Raw genomic sequence first — 9,557 nt, forward strand, 5'->3', positions numbered from 1 at the left:
AGTTGTCCTCAGTGTGAAAAGATGGATCTCAAAATCATACAGTCATTGTTGGAACGAGTTCAAATACACAAAAATGCTGAAAAACCACAGAATTTGTTGGACCTGAAGGACTTTTCTGAGGAACAGCAGGCAGTTTAACTGTTCCGGACAAACAAGGGACTCATGAACAACTATCACTAAACAAAAAAAAACCCTCATCATTCAGATAACAACACAGTATTAAGAACTTTTGAACAGGATCATTTTTATAAATTCAAATATTATTTTGTCTTGTGGACTATATGTAAATGTCTTTTATGTGAAATATCTTATTCATGTCAGTACTAAATAAAAAATAACATGCATTTTGTATGATCCCTTCTATTTTGGTCAAATAATTAACATTTTGCAGATTCTGCAAGGTGTATGTAAACTTTTGACTCTATTTTTTTTTTCAAAGCATCAACAAACATGCCTATTGCATTTGATTTGAACATTGCATGATGTACAAGTAACTAGCAACAAAATGACAGTAAAACCACATTTCTTAGTGAATAATCTCTTATGATTGGCAATTTAAACAGCCATTGACAGCACCTGTGGGCTTCAGCTGTATTTAACCCACAATATTTCTTTAAGAAGCGGAATAAAAGAATGACACTGCTAGCTGAGAACAGTCATCTTCTGTTAAAGACGCATTTTGTCTTCTATGTGTCTGGCAGGAGAGACTGAGAATGTGTGTGTGTGTGTGTCTGAGAGGGCTGAAAATGTCACCTGTGCCACCTCAATGAACAATCACAACTCTACTGCAAATAACAAACGCAGGAGCATCACTCATGGTTATGAATGCCTCATAACCGATGCTGACAATCTCAGACTCTCAAAGTGCATCCTGTCAGATTTTGTATAGATTTAGTCTTTGTATAGGGTTTAACCTCAGCAGGTTCATCAGATTGTATGCTAACCCTCTTTTTTTATTAATTAGAGTTAATTATGATTAGGTTATAGTAACAGTAAAACATTAAAAGTGTCTATTCTATCAAATTGTATCTGTGTGTGTGTATTAGAGTTGTCTTGTTCACTATATTGTAGCCAATGGCAGATGTGCTGTTTCTTGTTCACTGCTTCACTGACCTTTTACCATGTCGTTCCATCTACCAGCGGGACCCTGGGGAAGGGGCCGTCTCACGGTGATGACATCTTAAGTGCGAGACACCAATGAAACCTGACAGATGCTGAGAGTAAAAGTGAGGACAAGTTTTTGGGTGTGTGTGTGTAAAAGACACAACATCCAGGAGGAAGAAAGACGGTCAAATTAGGGCAGGGATTTTTCTCTCCCTTCTGGAAACAAACAACATGTACTTGCAACAGTTGACACCCCTTCTGTTCAAAGCCCATGGCTGAAAACCATTATCATGCTGTAAATATTCCAAAAAGGATAAGATCATTGTAATGTTTTTCTGTGATGCCCAGAAACACACTTGCAGTCTTATATGACAGTAGTTCATCAAACGTAGCCCTTTTTCTCATTAAGTTGGATATTTTTATTCTTCTGAGACTAAATTTGTGATTGAAACTCATCCTAGAGTTTTCAGGCTAGAACCACCAAATATACTCAGCCTGTACGCTGTATCTTTTCTAACTGATCAGACTTACGGTTTTCATAAAACTGAAGATTAAAAATGATCAGAATCCCATTGACTTGCATTGATGGAATGTTCAGATGGGCCAAGACTACTATTTATTCTCATGCGAACAATAATCTTTTTTTTCTTTCTTTTTTTTCGCTAAATAACCTGGGTTTTAGCTGTTTTTTGCTAGATGAACCAGATTTTTACTGGCTTCTGGGTGCTTTTTAAACTGGTTTATACTGGTTTTAGCTGTTCTTTTAGTTGCTAGCAATATGTTTTTTTTTTTTTTTGCTAAATAAACAGTTTTTAGCTGTTTTTTGCTAAATTAATTGTTTTTTTAGTTGGCTTTTGGGTGTTTTTTTAAGCTGGTTTATACTGATTTTAGCTGGTTTTGGGTGGTTTTTAAGCTGATTTTAGGTAATGTTTATCTGATTTTTTGCCAAACAAACTAGTTTTAGCTGACTTTTGGGTGGTTTTTAAGCTTGGTTTTTTACTAAATTAACAGATTTTAGCTCGTTTTTAGACGGTTTTAACTGGTTTTAGCTGTTTTTGCTAAATTAACTGGTTTTAGCTGATTTTTGGTGGTTTTTAAGCTTGTTTTTTACTACATTAAGTGATTTTAGTTTGGTTTTTAGATGGTTTTAGCTGTTTTCTACTGGTTTTAGTTGTTGTTCCCTAAATGAACTGGTTTTAGCTGTTTTTACTGGTTTTATCTGGTTTTAGCTGTTTTTTAATAAGTAACCTAGTTTTAGTTGTTCTTTAGCTTTTATTGCCATAAACTGGTTTTAGTTGGTTTTAAGTTGTTGTTTTTTCTATATGAACTGATTTTAGATGGTTTTTAGATGGTTTTAGCTAATTTGAGCTGTTTTTGGGTGGTTTTAAGCTTGTTCTTTACTAAATTAACTGATTTTAGATGGTTTTAGATGGTTTAAACTGGTTTTAGCTGTTTCTACTGGTTTTAGCTGTTTTTACTGTTTACTGTTTTTCTAAATGAACTGATTTTAGATGGTTTTAACTAATTTTAGCTGTTTTTTGGGTGGTTTTTAAGCTTGTGTTTTACTAAATTAACTGATTTTAGTTGGTTTTTAGACGGTTTTAGCTGTTTTTGCTAAATTAACTGGTTTTAGCTGATTTTTGGTGGTTTTTAAGCTTGTTTTTTACTACATTAAGTGATTTTAGTTTGGTTTTTAAATGGTTTTCTACTGGTTTTAGTTGTTGTTCCCTAAATGAACTGGTTTTAGCTGTTTTTACTGGTTTTATCTGGTTTTAGCTGTTTTTTAATAAATAACCTAGTTTTAGTTGGTTTTTAGCTTTTATTGCCATAAACTGGTTTAGCTGGTTGTAAGTTGTTGTTTTTTTCTAAATGAACTGTTTTTAGATGGTTTTAGCTAATTTTAGCTGTTTTTGGGTGGTTTTTAAGCTTGTTCTTTACTAAATTAACTGATTTTAGATGGTTTAAACTGGTTTTAGCTGTTGTTTCCTAAATGAACTGGTTTTAGCTGTTTTTACTGTTCACTGTTTTTCTAAATGAACTGATTTTAGATGGTTTTAACTAATTTTAGCTGTTTTTTGGGTGGTTTTTAAGCTTGTGTTTTACTAAATTAACTGATTTTAGATGGTTTTTAAATGGTTTAAACTGGTTTTAGCTGTTGTTTCCTAAATTAACTGGTTTTAGCTGTTTTTACTGTTTTTATCTGGTTTTATCTGTTTTTTACTAAATAACCTGGTTTTAGCTGGTTTAGCTGGTTTGAAGTTGTTTTTTTCTAAATGAACTGATTTTAGCTGGTTTTTAGATTGTTTTAACTGGTTTTAGCTGTTTTCTAGTTGTAGCTGTTTTTTTTTTTTGTTAAATGAACTGGTTTTAGCTGATTTTTACTAAATAGCCTGGTTTTAAGATTTTATTGCCAAATAAGCTGGATTTAACTGGTTTGGCTGGTTTTTAGTTGTTTTCACTAAATAAACTGTTTTTTATCTGATTTGTAGATGATTTGGTTTTGACTGATTTTTAGCAGGTTTTTACTGGTTTTAGCTTTTTTTTTAGCTGGTTTTGTGCTAAATCATGCTAGTAAGTAACATGCTCAGTGACTGTATAGCAACCAGCCCTATAAACTGGTTGTAATCAAGTTGTCATTGCTTCTAGTGATGGAATATAACATAGATAGATGGTTGGTATTCTGATGATCTAAACAGCAGAGAGCTTAAAAAATTGTTTGCTACTTAAAAGCTCTGGGGTCATTTTCGGTATGTTTCACACAGAAACATGTTTTAATCTGGTCAGTAGCCTAATGTTGATGTTTGATGCCATGATATATTATATTACTATTATATTTATATGTTTTATTTTCGACAGATGATGCCGGCCTGCACAATCCATGTGGAAGGAACAGCTTTTCCTGCTAGGAGAGCACACACTATGGGATTAGAGACATAACAGCAGGTGACAACAGCAGGTTTATTTTTTTCAGCTGAGTAGCTTCCTGTCCAAACACATCTTCTACTATTATTCTGTCTGTAAAACAGAAATATATATCTGGATCTTTTACATTTTTTAGCTCAAAAATAAGAAGTAGTAGGTAAATCATATAGCAAATCAGTGAATGAAAAATCATCTGGAAGGAAATGTCACAATCAAAATAATCTTTCATTTACAAGTTCATGGATTTTCTACTAGCAGTGGTAACTGTGATGTTGGGCTGCAGAATGGATCATTTCAGGTGACTGTATTGCATCAGGGAGATGTTTGAACACGTGACTGGCTGAGATACAGACTCGGACACACGTGTTCAGGATGTGTTGCTCCACGTACATGAGCTGCATTGAAATTCTGGGTTGCATGGTGGAAGAACGAGAGGGCACCACTTATAGGTTTTAGTGGTTTTGTGAAGGCTCAGAAAGCATTGTTTGATGCCATTAAAGCAACAGTTCACCCCCCAAAAATATGTACTCACCCTCATGTCTCTTTAAACCTGTATGCTCATATTTTTCTGTGGAACTGAAAGGATGTGAACATAGACAGCATCTCAGATCATTTGGAGTTCATATTGCGATCAGATTTTTTTGGAAGCTTATTTCTGCACCTGAAAATAAATAATAAACAGGTAATTGCAAATTTTATCTCACAATTCCGTTTTTTGCAATTCAGTATATATCTCAAAATTCAGATTTTTCTTCTCACAATACTGTTTATATCTCACAATTCAGACATTTTCCCCATAATTCTAAGGAAAAAAAATCTGAATTGTCTGTTTGTGTGATATAAACCCAGAACTGCAATATATAAACTCAGAATTCCAAGATATAAACTCAGAATTGCAAGATAAATTGAGATTAGCAAGATATAACCTCAGAAAAGGGGAATATAAATTGAGAATTATGATATAAACTCAGAATTTTGAAATATAAATCAAGAATTATGATATGAACTGAGAATTCCTAGAAAAAGATCAGAAATGTGAGATAAAAATTCAGAACTGCAATATAAAAACTCTGAATTTCAAGATAGATATAAGATATATAATTGCAAAAGAATTGCAATAAAAAGGTCAGAATTGGAAGATATAAACTATGGAATATAAACTACAGATTTACAAGATATAAAAATGTTGAATTGTGAAATATAAATTGAGAATTATGATATAAATTAATAATTGCAAGAAAAAGGTCAGAATTGCGGGATTATGAAATATAAATTGAGAATTACAAAATATAAAATTTAGAATTGGGAAATATAAATTAAGAATTATGAGATATAAACTCAGAATTGCGGAAAAAAAAACGGTTAGAATTGTGACAAATTCGGAATTGTGAGATATGAACTCTGGATTCTGAAATATAAATTGATAATTCTAAAATATGAACTCAGGATTCTGAAATATAAATTGAGAATTCTGAAATATGAACTCAGGATTATGAAATATAAATTGAGAATTCTAAAATATGAACTCAGAATTATGAGATTACAAGATATAAACAGAATCGAAAGGAAAAGGTCTAAATTGTGAGATATAAACTCAGAATGGTGAGATATAAAATCAGTATTATGAAATGAAAATTAAGAATTAGAAAGAATTGTGAAATAATTGTGATAAATCGAGAATTATGATATAAACTCAAGAAAACTTGCAAACTTGCAAGAAAAAGGTCAGAATTGTGAGATATAAACTCAGGATTATGGAATATAAATTGAGAATTATAAGATATAAATTTAGGATTATGAATTATAAATTGATATAAATCAAAATAAAAAAAATAAAAAGGTCAGAATGGCGAGATATAAGCTCAATCAGGATTATAAAATGAAAATTAAGAATTAAAAATGAACTCAGAATTGTGAAATATAAATTGAGAAATATGATATAAACTTAAAATAGGTCAGAACTGCGACAAATTCTGAATTATGGGATATGAACTCTGAATTCTAAAAAAAGGCAAAGTTATAAACTTAAAATATACTAGTAAATCAGAATAGTAAGGAAAGTTATGATTACATTTTTATATTTTCATTCTGTGGTGGAAATAATTTTTAATAGACTTACGATTACAGACTTTGTATTTTGGTAATTTGAGCACATTGAGTTTTTTTTTTTTAAATAAGAAAATTAGGCCATATACATAAACTTTAACCTCAATTTAATCGCATTGCTGCCTAGGAGAAACAACTAAGATCAATTGAGAAGAGATCTCATCTGTGATATTTCTTCTCTGCAGAGCAGCTCAGTGTGGATGGCCTATATTTTCTGATCAAGTTGTCTGCATTTTTTTATTAACATACTGTCTTATTCTGAGAGCAACTTGTGAAAGTGGAGCTCAGCTGGCATCCAGGTCAAGCTGATGTGGGCCAGGAAACACTTTCAAATTTGCAGACTCATTTTCAACCACCAGCATCTCCGTTCAGAGCGGCGGCTCGCGGTTTGCCAAACCTTTTCATACTTTAATTACCTAATAGTGCTTCAGTAAAGGTAATTACAGTAAATATATGGTTATTTGATTAAAAAAAGCGGCCCTCGCTGTTAAAAGCGCCACACACACAAACCCAAGTGATGGTCTGGTTCTTTTTGGGGGCGTGTCGTATTGAAGCTTTGCTTGATCACATCATTTTACTAACCAAGCAAAAGCGCTCAGTCTATCACAGTATTGCAAAATCCACTTACCGGATTTACAAAGCGCCGTGTCCATGGGCCAATCCCTCTAACAGCTTTTAATATCACCATAGTGCTACGTTTATCTCTCTTTCTCTTGTTTTCCTAATATATGCAAACCTCCCCCTACTTAAGCTCTTTGTTTTAGCGTTTAACTTTAATTAGAGCATGTTTCTTGTAATGTCACGTGGGTCGACACAGAATTTCAGATTTGCAAATGTACGAAACTGCAAATGCTGAGGTAAAATCTGGGATTATTTCCACAGATTTATGTTATTCCCTGCATGTCAAGCCTGCTTTTGCCATCTTAAAGGGATGGGTCGTTTAAAAATGAAATTTTTGTTGTCATTCATTCTCCCTCGTGTCCCATCCAACATAGAATCACTATAATATCATTGATTTAATCCAAATATTTGTGAGCCAAACTGGCATTAGTCATGTCTGTCTAAAAACAGACTTTGATGAACTGAAGCTGTTGATTTGATAGACATAAACCCACCATTATGACCGTGGCTGACTGATACCCGTAAACATGAAACAGACGGGCACTCTTCACAGGAAGTGGATAGACCGTCTCAGGCTGTGTGGCATTTAGAGCTGTTTAGTTCAATGAGTCACGAGTAATTTCAGGTGTTTAATGTATAGGCACTCGGCAGGAGGTGTAATGTCACAGATCGGCTCATTCGAGATGCTAAATCAAACCAGCTCTCGATTCGTGGTTTCTAAATTTTCTAAATTTTCTAAATTTACTGCTATTCTTAGTTAGCCTGCCTACTGAACATATGGCAGCTCCAGGTCCTGTTACTTTAATAGAAAAGTTTCCAAATGCCAAGATGTTATTCTGACGACCCTAAAATCCAAATCAAACCAAATCTGATACATTTTGACATCTTGCATTTAATTACCTGCTCTTTTGTAAACGGGACTGCCATTAAAATAAAAATCCTCTTTGTGCTGTCAGCATCCCAATGTCTCAACAGATAATACCTTCTTAAGCTGTCAGTTATAAAGATTGCTTAGTTGCCCACAGACTTCTAAATAAATAAAGATTTAAAAAATAAGAATATTGTGTTCACAGGAGATATTTTCTTCTTGTTTGTTTGCTTCAAGGTATTTACTGAAACTGTTAATATATGCTGACATTTTTGTAAATCAAGATAATGTTTATATAATGTATATTACAAATATTTAAAAAAAAAAACTAAATGTAAATGAGAAATATTGAAACTTAAGTTTAAGTAAAATATTCGAATTAAAGTAAAACTAAAACTAAAATGAATAATCTATCTGTGCATATGCATACATGTGAGCTTCGAAAATTTGCATACACCTTGCAGAATCTACAAAATGGTAATTATTTTACCAAAATAAGAGGTAACAGTTTTATTTAGTACTGACCTGAATAGGCTGTTTCACATAAAAGACATTTGCATATAGTCTACAATAGAAAACAGCTGAATTTATAAAAAATGACCCTGTTAATTCTGTGTTGTTACCTGAATGATCCACATCTGTGTTTTTTTGTTTAGTGATAGTTGTTCATGAGTCCCTTGTTTGTCCTGAACAGTTAAACTGCCTGCTATTCTTCAGGAAAATCCTTCAGCTCCCACAAATTCTGTTTTTTCAGCATTTTTGTGTATTTGAACCCTTTGGAACAATGACTGTATGATTTTGAGATCCAACTCGAAAGGGACTTATATGCAACTATTACAGAAGGTTCAAATGCTCACTGATGCTTGTCAAAAGATGGATCTCAAAATCATACAGTTATTGTTGAAAAGTGTTCAAATACGCAAAAATGCTGAAAAACCAAAGAATTTGTGGGACCTGAAGGATTTTTCTGGAGAACAGCAGGAAGTTTAACTGTTCAGGACAAACAAGGGACTCAAACAATAAACAGCAAACAACACAGCTGTGGATCATCCAGATAACAACAGAGTATTAATCAAACCTGTGTAAACTAACGGGGTACTTTTTTATAAATTCAACTGTTATTTTCTTTTGTGGACTCTATGTAAGTCTTATGTGAAATATCTTATTCAGGTCAGTACAAAATAAAAAAAGAACATGCATTTTGTACGATCCCTCTTATTTTGGTAAAATAACTAACATTTTGCAGATTCTGCAAGCCAAGGTGTATGTAAACTTTTGACTTCAACTGCATATAAAGTACATTTAAAAATCAGCAAATATAAAGGATGAATGCCTTTTAAATGTAACTTCATATAAAACAATTTTAAAGCTGAAATCCGTTTCAATAAAAAACAGATTGTTTATTATAGTTCTTCTTAGTTGTTCTATTCAGTTATTCCATCAAATCCTTTGCCAAATGCTTATTATATAACAGGTTTTTGTTTAGACCCGCATCATTTCAGTTATTGAAACACTGCTTAATCCACAATCCTGTTGGCTTCACCCTGATTTTCTATGGTAATTCTCTAATCTTGTTACGTTGATGGCTGTGCGAGTTGAGCAACATGCACAGATGTAATCTCGCCCGTTTACTTCTGCTGTCTGTTATTGTGTGGTTTCCAAGGGTACTGACGGTCTGAATGCTGGGCATCTCGTAAAAAGGCATTGCAGAGCCACTCACTGGTTTACTCGCTGTAGATGTGTAGCAGCTCCTGCTCTAAAAACTTTCCTGCTTTTAGGACACTGCCTTTGGTTGGCACACAAGAGACACATGAGAGAGTCCCCTTCGTGTCGGCCTATTTAAACACGTCCTACACTGAACTCAAGACTGGGTTACACAACACATCTGGAAGGGTGATTATATGTGCAACACAATTTTATTGCAAAAAATGCCTAA

The sequence above is a fragment of the Garra rufa genome, chromosome 12 (genome assembly GCF_049309525.1).
Source record: "Garra rufa chromosome 12, GarRuf1.0, whole genome shotgun sequence".
Taxonomy (NCBI): domain Eukaryota; kingdom Metazoa; phylum Chordata; class Actinopteri; order Cypriniformes; family Cyprinidae; genus Garra; species Garra rufa.